Consider the following 12,680-nt stretch of genomic DNA (forward strand, 5'->3'; position numbering starts at 1 on the left):
AGGTCCGGTGGCGAGGATCATGGGAACGCAAATTCCGCGCAGTGGACCTTATTGCGATCTTCGAAAGTGGCTGCAGTAGCCCTCCTTAGCCGTGCGGTAAGACGCGCGGCTACAAAGCAAGACCATGCTGAGGGTGGCTGGGTTCGATTCCCGGTGCCGGTCTAGGCAATTTTCGGATTGGAAATTGTCTCGACTTCCCTGGGCATAAAAGTATCATCGTGCTAGCCTCATGATATACGAATGCAAAAATGGTAACCTGGCTTAGAAACCTCGCAGTTAATAACTGTGGAAATGCTTAATGAACACTAAGCTGCGAGGCGGCTCTGTCCCAGTGTGGGGATGTAATGCCAATAAGAAGAAGAAGCTGCAGTCGACAAAGTTTTTTTTAGTGTCACATAGCTACTGAAATAAACAAATTAATCCTTTTCAGGATTATGAGGTTTTTATTTATTCTTTTTTATTACTAGCCCAGTTTTCAAGGGTGCCCAAAACCGAACCACAAAATTAATATGTCAAAAAATGTCAAATTTGCAAAATTGTAAAAAAAAAGTCAAGTCGACGAAATCAGGCCAATTTCTGCGCTAGAAGTATTTTCTGAAACCTTTCGACCTTCTATCCTTTCGGCCTTTTATCCTTCCGACCTTTTGTCCTTTCGACCTTTTGTCCTTTCGATCTTTTGTCCTTTCGACCTTTTGACATTTCGACCTTCTGACCTTTCGACTTTTTGACCTTTCGACCTTTTGACCTTTCGTCCTTTTGTCCTTTCGACTTTTTGTCGTTCGACCTTATGACCTTCGACCTTTTGACACAGATTCATTTGAATATATTTTGGACTTTTGATTATATTTTGCGTGTTTAGCTTTCTTTAAATAAATATAAATCATGTGTCTATTTGTGCTCTTTCATAATCACATTTATAACCACATTTATGTAGGGGAACAGACGGCTTTGGCAGGTTTTGTTCTATTATTGGCAGGGGGGTTTTTGTCGACCGAATTTTATGAAATTTGGCCACAATATTCTTTGATATGTAATGAATGTTTAGGCCAAATTTGAGCATAATCAGTCATAAAAGACCCCCCTGCCAATAATAGAACAAAACCTGCCAAAGCCGTCATTACCCCTAACAAAATAAACAAAATATATTCAAAAGTCCAAAATATATTCAGATGTCCAAAATACCATCGTTACCCTAGGTATGATTCGTTTGAAGCATTATCTCCCCACTTAGCTTAATACCGATAAGAAGCGTTCATTAAAAATAGCATTGATTTCTTTCATCAATTTGTCTTTTCCTTTTCCATTGGCTCTACATTCGAACGGGAACACTGATTTTTAACTTAGTGTTCTATAAGCATTACCACAGTTATTAAATGAAAGCTTTCCTATGAAAGCTATTCATATGTATATTGTGTGGCACTATGCCCAAGCAGCCGAGAATGTTTCTTACCCGAAAGCTGAACCGAGAATCGGCAATCCTACGCCTTTGCTCGTAAGGCTAACTAAGAGGAATGCATTCTAAGAAATGTTACATTCGGGGAATTGTAGTTTTCGAGGAATAGTTAAATTCGGGTAAATTGCATTCGGAGAATTGTCGTACAATTGTGAAACTCGTCATTTAGGACACAAATGCACAGGTTGGAACGGAAATGTTATTTCGCCCAGTCTTTTGAGAAGGAAAGCCTCCACGCAACGCTAGTCGCTAGTCAATTCTGCAGAAACCAGAAAAATTTTGATCACAATAATATTCGAAAGCACACCTGGAACCATACAAACGGCGATGTATGTTCTCCAATCGTTCATGTTTTGGTGGATGGTCGGCATTTCTCAGGTGTCATAGATGTGAGGACCCTCCGAGACCCAAATATTGACTCTTACCACTATCTGATGGTATTTAAGAAAACTTCCAGCATTACCGGAGGAGAATTTCCTACTCCTACTGTCCACCAAATCAGAATCTTGGGAGAAAATTCAATGGAAATTTTAAAATTTTTAAATTTTTGCAAGATTTCCCTTCGACTCTTCTGATTCTGCTGCCAACAGCAATCAAAACAAATCAGAATCTTGCGAGTAAATTTCATTCCAATCCTACTGATGCCATCTCTGACACACGCGAAATTTTCTCGCAACATTTGGACTATCGGTTGGCTGTTTCGCTACGATGGCGTCTTTGGCAGTCGTGGCAGCAGCGGTGGAGTACATTTCTGGAACGGAGGTATCTGGGGCAATCCTCAGTGAAAGCAGCTCTCAAGCCACAATTTTCTTCAAATTGCCGGTCATAGCAGATTTACGAGCGCGTGTCAGTGAGTAACATCCAACAAGCAATTTAAGCTGAATAAGCTAGTTTTTTCACTGAAAAATTCTATTTTTGACTAAATAGGAGCTTTACCAGCTTCAAATGTTTGTTGGCCTCATTAACAGTCAAATGAAACTTTCTCTCAAGTTTCTGTTTTGGTTTTGTTACTGTTACTGATTGGGAAGAAACCGAAGAAACATGAAGGATCACATTTTTATAGAAGTGAAGGTTAAGCCGAGACATATTTTCTTCAAAGTGCAAAACATATCCGTTTGGCGACGTTTGGAACCGATTTATTTTTTATACCGTGGCCCGTGGGGTATCGAAATCCGTACACTTAAGCACTTCAGTATATGAAAAAGTCTCTAGAGAATAGGAATCGAATGTAAATGAAACATTTATTGTTGATCCAGAAGCACGAAGGCCTCTACCTTTTAAGTGTTCCGCATTTACACATTAGAAACTACTAAAAATATACTAAAATAATTAATTAAATCAACAGCTCCTGAAACGAAATCCGTGGACGGACGATGGAAATATTTCGAATTGACGATTTGTTTTTGATTTGTTTTGTTTTAACTTCAAAGTCTACTTTCCATCTCAATGGCCTTAAAGCTTACTGTCAAGTATATGAACAGGATAAAATAAAGAATTTGTAAATTAATTACCTTAAATAAATTCCCTTTAATTTATTGATATCTGTCCAGGTCGACGGATTTCGGTGCTGACTGGGGCTGTCCATAAACCACGTGGACAGGTTATGATTAGTTTCAGATACCCCCTCCCCCAGCGTGGACAGTTGTTCATATAAATTTTCAAAAAAATGTGTGAACCGTGGGCATTCGCTATACCCCTCTTCCCCCAAAACTATTCACGTGGTATATGATCAGTCCCACGGATTCAGGTCCTCCACGGTATTGCTTATTTTCGATCACAAACCGCAATAAAACCAGAGCCAGAACCATGCTACAAAATTTCCATGGAGTGCTGCTGGTGCTACAGATGCAACCACCGTCATCGATGCTGGGACCGCTCTCCGTGTCAACTCACCGTACATTCTAGAACAGAAATAACACACGAGCGCGAAATACGAATCTTTTTATATCCCGAGAAAATGAAACGGTGGGCCAAAACGCCCGTAGCTTACATCATTCTGATGCTATTGTTGGGAGTGCATTAAACGGGATTAGCTGGTCCTGAATTTTTTACTGGCTTTGACAAGAATTGAAATTTATTAATTGAAAGCTTCAATGAAATTGTCAAATTGCTGGAGAGTTTCCGAGTCGAATGATATATGAATCTTCAAAATCCATTAAAAGATGAAGGCGCTATTAACGTTCAAAATCTTGTATACACAAGACTGAGAAAGGCGTAGGATTGCCCAAAATGAAAAAAACTACTAGGTGTTCCAATCTGCCTAATTCACGATTCAGCCATTTTGCATTTTAGTATGTAAGAGCCAGCAAGTTTGTTTGAAAAAGAATTTTTCACCGCCACCTTCTTCTCTTCCATGGATTTAGCAGATTGGAACCACATAACATAAGTGTATCTTCGAACAAAATCCCTATCAAAAAGTTGACCCTCTTTCGGTGGGCCAAAACTGTTATAACGAGCGTCGGGAACATCGTTCTGTCATTCTCAAATGTAAACAAATACCATATGATCAGAAAATTAGAACACTTTGTTTCAAAGAGTACAAAGGTCAGGATAGACAACCGATGTGTGGAGAAATACAGTTTTAGCATGCGTATATTTTAAACATTATCAAGAAATGGGAGATAATATCCGAAAACAAATATCTTCTGCGCTTCTCACAACAATGGACAAGATATAAAATAAATATCGACATTTTCTTTATCTAAAACAGCTGTTTTCAGGCGATTTTATAACAATATCTTTTTCCTACCGATTACTAGTATCGAAAATGAAACGATCCTATAACCGGTTCAATAAGTTTGTGTATGAATTGAAAAAATTAAAGTTTTTTCAAAAAGTGTTAATTAAGATGTCGTTTAAAACTGTTCTACATTAGAAACTAGTCTTTAAATAGTTTTTTCGGCTGTAAATATGCAGTTTTCGGCTTTTTCAAAAGGATGGCGAGGGATACACCAATGTTGGTTTACAAGTTGCAAAAATGAGTTGCGAAATGAAATGAGAAAAAAACTAAACAGTTTTCAAAACTAAAGTTTTATTATTGACTAGATGCCATTCTTGTTAATACTTTTATACCGTACCGTATATTATACTGCAATGTTGAATATATGTAAATCCTCTAACCTAAATCATTAACCAAGTATACGAAAGCGAACCCGCGAGACGGCAACGGGAGACGTTTTTAGTTATGAAAAAAACAATGAACTATATTAACGATGTTTATGATCATTTTGAGAATTGAAAATCTGTTTAAACACTAATTTACTTAATACGTTTTTACTAAGCATTAGGTTAGTTTGAATAACTTGACAAATTGCTTGATAACATTCTGGTAATAACGTTTTCAAATTTGTACCGATAAGGGGAAACATTGATTACATTTATTGTTCAAACAGTAAAACACTGATATTGTGAACCAATATTGTGATACTTCATTCAAAAGTTTGCTGTTACTGTAGTATGATAAATCGAAGTTTTATGTTCAAAATATTTCATAGTTAATTACAGAGTTTCAAAAGTTTAATCGTATAATTATGTTAATAATTTTATAATAATCATATAATAATATAATCATATAATCCGTGATGAACTTATAAAATTCATAAAAAATCACGCTAATAAAGTAATTAAAAATAAAAAAATAGTCATATAATTTTATAATGATTGTTTCTGACCTTCATGAGTCGATATTGAAAGGAACAGTCGATTCATGGAAATATTGAGATGTGGAATATAAAATCCGTGGAAAGATCTTTAGAAGGACTTTCACAGTAACCCAGAAAATATGGTTTTCATAATTTGCTTCCATGTTCCGTCATCGAGTCATAGAACATCGACTCATGGAGGTTTGACTGTAATTATTTTTATATTCAATGAACTAATGGTTAATTTTAACTATTTTAGGCAACGAAGTTATATTCTTTTATTTGACATTTTTCTCATGGTTATGCAGAAAGAAAGGTTTGAGCTCAATAACAGAGAGTTTCTTTACTATGTGCGTCTTCTTCTGTGTCTAGTGGGCTTGGTAGTCATATTGTTACCGCTTCTGCCTCATACGCTATGTCGTTTCCTATATCTCCATCTTGATATTCTAGCAGTAATTGCTAGAACTGTAAATAAACGAAAAGATAGTTTCCTCCTTCAAATTAAAATTCCATCAATTGCTTTCTCTTGCCACTTTACAAACTCGTTAACTAAGACGAACTTGTGCTACTCGAACCTTGTCCAAAAATGTCAATAAAGTCCGCATGAACTCGTGGCAAGTGCAATGTATATTCGGCTTGCAATGGTTTACTGTTTAGAGTTGCATTGCTGCTTACTTTTCTGATTCACAGTGCCCGGTAAACGGTGACATCAAGATCAACGAATACAAAACGAGCTGTCTTTCCTCAAGATCGGTAAATTTTATTACCAACTAGTCGACCCGGCAGACGTTCTACTGCAAAGTAGGCAAAAGTGTGCGCTGTGAACTGCCCATGCGAAATTTCCATACGAATCTCATTATTTTCGCATGAGGATATATCATATAAGCCCGTCGGAAACGACAACGAATCTGCTGAAGGAATGAAGGAAATTTATCCAGCCGTTTTCAAATTATGCGGATACGATTTAATTTTTATTATTCAGAGATATTATTTACATCAACATCAGCACTTTAAACCATCAATATGGAAGAATTGGGTTCCAAAACTGTAAAACAATAAGAAAATTATTAAGCCTTTTTTGTGGATTGTCTTTACTTGTCATAAGACGAGTTTAGTACTATTCAATTTTATTCCACCACGTTGTAATCTAAAAAAAATATTTGGCTAATTTTGGTGTGAATAATAAAAATATAAACAGTAATAATCACGCGACCCCTTGCTAATTCAATACTGTTATACCATATCTTTTGACGTTTCGATGTTCCGTATAACACATTTAATCTGTTATAAGGGTACAACTTTTGCTACCCGAGTTACACATATGTTATGTGTTGGAACACCTAGTGGTGTATTCATCTTGGGATTGTCAATCCGGAGATGACGAATTCAATTATCGGTCCGGCCTAGAATGTTTTCGGATGGAAAACATTCTCGACTCCCTGGGCATAGTGCATCCGTTATGCTTACCACAAAAGATACAAACATAATAATGCAATGGCAACAGATGTCGGTGAATCAACATTTTTCTATGGATCGTGGAGGCGCTTGGTACATCATAAGTTTATGCCTTTAAAGCGTTTTTCCTACTCCATAAGATCAGATGTTCAATCCAAATGTGAAAATCTCAGTGTTTCCTTTCTTCCTGTTATGTTGACCCTTATTTCACCTAACCTATATAATTTTAAATCTAGCTTTGTTACGTTCATCTCAATTACAATAAATAAGTACCAAAAATCGTTTTGCCTCGGATGTAATGAGGCCTGTTCCTCTATGTCATCGGAAGTCATCCCCCGAACGAATGTAAGGCATCATATATTTAAAAACAAATTATGAATAATGAGTTATTCCTCATAATTTATTAATGAAAATCATCCAAAAATATGATGAATCAATAGTCGTTAATGATATAATTTTGCATTTAATATTTAATCATTAATTATCAATCTTATTCATTACATCATTGTGTTTTTTCATTCATCTATAACCATACTCAGGAAATTTATATACCTTTTTAGTTTGTTTTTTGTGAAAAATTAGGTTTCCAAAATAGGGAGCTATCATGGGCGTTGGGCCATGTCAGCAATTCACGAATGATTCATGGAAACTCGATAACTCCAAACTAATCTAATTGAGTTATGCATGAGAGTTATTGTACTACCAGAAGCAATGATTTTCCAAAGCACAACACATTTTATTCCTCTCAATTTATGTACTCTAATTCAAGTCGACAAATGAAAACAGCTTCAGGAATTCCTAGTATCCTGATCCAAAAATAATCTGGCAGGATCGCCAAACTGTGTGGCCTAAATTGGCAGGAGTGAAATAGGTTAACAGCGGCTCTCCGTGATGCGCGGCCCAAAGAAAAAGAAATTAAAATTCGTTTTTTCATAATTTAAAGCCTCTGTTTTTCTATAGCAGCAGTATGTTGTGCTTAGCTTAGCTTGATTAACTGTACCCACCCATCGTAGTTGCTAGTCGTGATTGGCCGAGAAACAACAAATAATGCACAGCTCACCAATTGAATAGTTTTCTCGGGACTAGAAAGCTATTCTCACTGTACATGCTTCGAAGTTTCTTTAACTCAAGACCAATAACGATGCCGGCCACGTCATCACAGTCAATTAGGTTAGCATTGCTGCAAGAGACCGAGGAATCCTCTGCATCTCCATGAGCGTACTGGAAAGGAATAGTATGTTAGTTGGGAAGGAAATATATTGGAAATCGCCTTGGTAAGCAACTAATTATTTCTTTTGAACGACGCCGTATTCATGATGATACTAAAACGGAAAAGCAACGCGTGTCTTACGTATTTTCCCGAAGACTGATTCGATATCTTAACTACTTCGCGACGACTAAAACACGCACTGCACAACACTTGCTCGATGGCTACTCTCTTACTGGAGAAACACGACTGGAATAGAAATAAATTTTCACTTTCTGATTGATTTACTCACCCGCGCAAAGCAGAAAAAAATTAAGGTGACCGGCCGATCGTTTTGCTTTCCGCACAAAGCAAAACTAAATCCACGGCCGATCCACTTACTGGAGAAACACGACTGGACAAGAAACAAATTTACACTTTCTCTATAGCAGCAGTATGTTGGTTAAAGCACCAGTATGTGCGTCTACAAAGCAAGCTCTGGCTGGGTTCAATTGCAGGTCCGGTCTAGAACATTTTTTTTTTAATTTTTCCTGAGCATCAAAGTAATAATCGTAAAAGCCTCTATATATAGAAAGATTACAAAAATGATAAATGATGCCAATTAAAATGATATCAACGAGGAAAATAATAAAGGGGTTATATACTCTAATCGAGAATATTTTTTTGGATCTTCTGCTGGTCCTCCAGGAGATCCGGAATCAATGGAATGATTCGGAATTCTTGCACTTAGCGGCGCTAGTGTATATGAACCTACCAAGTTGGTTCGATATTTCGGGATCTATGGGATTTAGGAAGCTGCCGCCTTCTACAACGTTGTTCGAAGATTAGCAGGGTTCGGATTTCTCACTCACTCACGCGACAACAGATCGCTCCACCATCCATTTTATCCGGATAAATTACAGTGCGATAAACTCCGGCACAAGCGGTGGTGCGAAAAATTGTTATCCCTCTTCCCATGTTTCGCGAAAATCAAATGCTGCTTACTTTGCCACTCCGAACTGATTGCATACGACGATGCGCCACGATAAGTAGTAGGTTCAAGACAGCAGTTTTTCTATTTGCTTTCAATCGGTTCGTGTGGTGGCGTGGTTATAGTGGGCGCTTTACACATTTTAAAATTGTTTTGGGTTCGAATCCCGTCGCGGACCTACATTTTTGTGAATATGCTTTTAAAACTTATCTGGAGAAGTGGCGAGGTGGAGAATTTGGTGGCACAAAATTAAATTATCCGGCAAGCCGGCGCTCGCGAGTTTATCGCCCGTCTTTCTATCCGGATAAAATATTGCGTGAGAACACTTGCTCAAAGGAGAATATGGAAAAATTGCACTCCGCTGTTTGGATCAATCCTGGGTTTTTATTCATATGAGTGAGAATTCCGAAGCCTGAAGATTAGTAACCGCTAGTGTACATTATTGATTAGTTCGGTTCGATATCTCATAATCTGTGGGAATTAAAAAGTTGCCATTTTCTACTTTCTATTCGAGGATTGTAAACCAACATGATGAGAAACTGTTTAGTTCAGAATTCAACCGTAAGGCGGCGCTAGTGTATGTGAGTTATATGTTTGGTTCGATATTTCGGGATCTGTGGGAATTAAACAGTTGCTGTCTTCTACAAAGTCGAGGATTGGAAACCAATATATTGATAAACTTCTTCTTCTTCTTCTCATTGGCATTACATCCCCACACTGGGGCAGAGCCGCCTCACAGCTTAGTGTTCATTAAGAACTTCCACAGTTATTAACTGCGAGGTTTCCAAGCCAGGTTACCATTTTTGCATTCGTATATCATGATGCTAACACGATGATACTTTTATGCCCATAGAAGTCGAGACAATTTCCAATCCCAATTTCCAAAATTGCCTAGACCGGCACTGGGAATCGAACCCAGCCACCCTCAGCATGGTCTTGCTTTGTAGCCGCGCATCTTACCGCACGGCTAAGGAGGGCCTCATATTGAGAAACTGATTAGTTTAAAATTCATTCCCAAGGAGGCGCTACCTGTTATAAGAGTTGCCATTTTCTACAAAGTTGTTCGAGGATTGGAAATCAATTTGTTGAGAAACTGTTTAGTTCAGAATTCAGCCGTAAGGCGGTGCTAGTGTGTTTGAGAGATCGGTTCAGTTCGAAATCTCGGGATCTGTGGGATCCAGAAAGCTGCCGTCTTCTACAAAGATGTTCGGGATTGCAAACCAATCTTTAAAAAAAATAGATTAGTTTAAAATTCATCCACAGAGTAATGCTAGTGCATGTGAGACCACCAGTTTAGTTATATATCCACGAATCTGTGATATTATAGAGTGGACGTCTTTTACATAGCTGTTCGAGGATAAAAACCAATATACTGAAAAAAAAACTAGCTTGAATTACATTCACACGTGGGATCTAAACATGCCGTCATAAACAGTTATTTGGGATTTAAAAAACCAATGTTTTCATAAAAGTGCGCTTGGTGACTACCGTTTTTGCCTCATACGCAGGAGGCCGTGTGTTTGTTCTCAGGCCTATTTCATTCTCCTACTTTGTATCTTTTTCTTTATTCCTCACGTTCCAGCAGTCGTTAGAACAGGAAATGCATTTCCGTGCCGTTTCCATTTCAATCCTGCATTTTCAACTCGACTAGTCTAGTCTGTTAGAATTGGAAATGCAGTAAAAACTTGTTTCTTACATCCAATTATAATTCCGTCTCTTGCATTCCTTTCACATCCCAACAAACAATATGTGCTACAAAAGCTAGTTTTTTTTTAGCTGGAATAGCTTTTTTTCTGAATAAGTAAATAAGAGCTTTGACAGCATTCAATATTTGTTGAAATTGACCACTCACAGGGCCGAATTTACGGGAGGGCCGGGGGGGGGCGTGGCCCCGGGCCCTCACAAGTCTTATGTACCAAAACCAACCTTTTTTGTACATTTTGGGGCCCCCACAAGCTGTCGGCCCCGGGGCCCCCTTCCGGCTAAATCCGGCCCTGACCACTCGTTATCATTATCGACTAACTCCCTAGTCATTATCAGACTAGGGAGTTTAGGAGAAAAATGTTGGTCTATGGCAAACTGTTCAAAATTACCATTTTCTCGAACGTTCCAGATTTGCGGAAAGGCCGTTTGGTAGCCACCTGCGGTCATTGCAGAGTAAAAACTATGAATTAACACTAAGATCACCGTCAGAAATGGCTTAAAAAATTGCGCTACTCTAGGACAAGGATGATATCGATCATTTAGTAATTTGCTTTTGATCATTTAGTAGTTTTTCAATAACTCATTCCAGGAGCTGTATTTTAAAATGTGTTGTATGGTGGACTTCTAGTGCGAACTCTACAACTCTGCTTAACAGGTTGATGTTTGAATTTAACTTATAACGGAGCTATAGCGCTAATAGCAGCAGCTTAAACTAAATGATAGGAATTTGGAAATCATTTAGTCTAGGTTATTGATACTATAGCTATAACTCCGTTAGTAGTGGAATTCAAACAATGAATTATTAGGCAGGGTTGTAGAAAAACCTTTGCACTAGAAGTCCACCATACAATACATTTTAAAATTCAGCTTTTGGAATGAGTTATTGACAAACTACTAACTGATCGAACGCAAATTACTAAATGATCGATAACATCCTTGCTCTAGGATAAACAATCCAAAATGCACTTGCCTTGTCATAAGACGAGTTTGTACAATCCCATTGAATTCCACCACTTAATTGTATCTTGACAGATACGTATTTCGACCTCAACAGTTATCCCGTCTTCAGTGTCTCGTACTTGACTTTACCTATCCAAAATCTGTGGGATTCAAAATGGTCATTTACGGACGTTCCGGATTCTCCAGAAGTCTGTCTGGTGGCCACTGTTGCCATAGCAGTGTAGGAGCTTTGTATTAACTCGAAGATCATCATCAGAAATTGTTTAGAAAAAAATTCGCTGCTCGAAGACGAACTTCCCAAAATGATGATTTGTACGAGCGTTCCGGGCTTCCGGAAGGCCATCTGGTGGTCATAGATGAGTGAGAACTGCGGATTAACTTCAAGGTTATGGTCACAAATGAGCTTGAGCTGGATTGACTGCTCGTAGTTGCTACTCCATTATGACCAGATTCGCTGTTCTTGCACAAGGAACCAACAGATGTTTGCTTGGGACTAGCTCACATCTTCAATGTACAAGTACTGGTGATCTCTTTTGTTAGGTCACACTGGCGCCTGTCACGTCAGAATGCAAGTCAATGTAGGGAAGGGGGAGGAAATGATGATGTAATCACTCGCCCACTGCAAGCCGAATATACCTCTGCACTTGCCACGAGTTCATGCGGAATTTCTTGGAATTTTTGGGTTAGGTTCGAGAGGCAGAGGTCCATCTTGGTTAACGAGCTGCCAATGTGATAGAAAGGAGAAAGCAACTGTGGAATTTGTAATTGGATGTTTGGAAACGCGCTTTATAGTTCATTTCCAATTCTAGCAGATTACTGAATATTCAAGTTGAAGGTATATGGGAAATTGAGATGGAAACGGTATGGAAGTCCATTTTTAGTTCTAGCGATTGCTAGAACATGAGAAATTTAGAGAAAGATACAAAGTAGGAGAATCGACCTGGGATTGAACCCACGACCTCCTGCGTATGAGGCAGAAGCAGTAGCCATATGACTACCAAGCCCGCATCCAAGGTTATTGTCACAAATGATATAGAAAAAGTCGCGCTACTTTAAGATGAATTGTTAATGAAATAAATGTATAATTCAATTCATTATTGGTCACTTTTCCCTGAACACCTGAGCCTTTCACTTAGCTATATTTACTCGAGCCTTCTATCGAATTACTTTTATTATCTTCTCAATTGATGAAGAACTAATTTTTTGAGGAAAACATGGTGGTTTGGTGCAAATTGCACTGACTAAAAAGATATCTCATCTTTACTCAGCGTGTTGTACTTTTTACAACAA

Source organism: Armigeres subalbatus, chromosome 3 (assembly GCF_024139115.2).
Source record: "Armigeres subalbatus isolate Guangzhou_Male chromosome 3, GZ_Asu_2, whole genome shotgun sequence".
Taxonomy (NCBI): domain Eukaryota; kingdom Metazoa; phylum Arthropoda; class Insecta; order Diptera; family Culicidae; genus Armigeres; species Armigeres subalbatus.